Raw genomic sequence first — 971 nt, forward strand, 5'->3', positions numbered from 1 at the left:
ATCCACTGTCAAACAAGATCCGCCGTTGACAAGATCGATACCTCTTTCATATCCAATGTGACAGACAGAAACTTCTTTGAAATTAAATATGATATTATCCAAGCATTGATTTAGATTTTAGATATATGGAAGTTAATTATAATAAAGTCGCATCATCAAAAGGAAACAAGTGCATAATTCGTTGGACATATAATACGATATTCCTGATGATTGTGACAAAAATAAAAATTTACTAAAAAATTGATCAATTAAACATACCACGCGATAGGTCATCAAGTCGAGAGGAAAATAACGTGCCAATAAGGAAATTAAAGTATATTATTTTTACTCGTTCGCTTCAGTCTCAAGAGCGCGCAGACCTGAACATAACTCGTTCGCCGCTGAAAAATGTATAAAAAGTGAAAAAGGTCCGCGACCTTCTGAACGTGAGGACTCCGATCGTCCAAAGGTCTCGACAACAGCCTTTCGTCAAAGGACAAAGATGACGACGTCGCGGAGTACGTCGTTCGCGGACCCGCGGATGCGTAATGAGAGTCCTAGGGAAAAGGAAAAAGAAGACACGATCATCCTTTACATGGTTGGGTGTGACATGTCGGCATTCTCGCCCATTCTGTCGTACCTCGTACCGGATCGTATCTGCATCGCACTCAACCATTGGGTTTTATGAGAGAGGTGGATGGATATATAAAATACCATCTCTTTCCCTTCTTCTCTACGTCGTTACTCCCGACAGCAACAGGTTATACCGTCTCGTTCTATTCGACGACGACGACAACGATGATGACGACGACAACGACGATGACAACGAGGAGGAGCAACATTTTCTCCCCTCTTTCGCGTACGCGCAAACAGAACCTGATGCGTCTCATATATCCGCGAAATTTATTACCAACGCCCGCGGCATCACGCGATAGCATCCTGTTTGCGATCACGACGATATAAAATTATAAAATATAGTGTCTCTCGGCTAC

The sequence above is a fragment of the Temnothorax curvispinosus genome, unplaced genomic scaffold (assembly GCF_003070985.1).
Source record: "Temnothorax curvispinosus isolate PA1 unplaced genomic scaffold, ASM307098v1 QBEX01001488.1, whole genome shotgun sequence".
NCBI classification, from domain to species: domain Eukaryota; kingdom Metazoa; phylum Arthropoda; class Insecta; order Hymenoptera; family Formicidae; genus Temnothorax; species Temnothorax curvispinosus.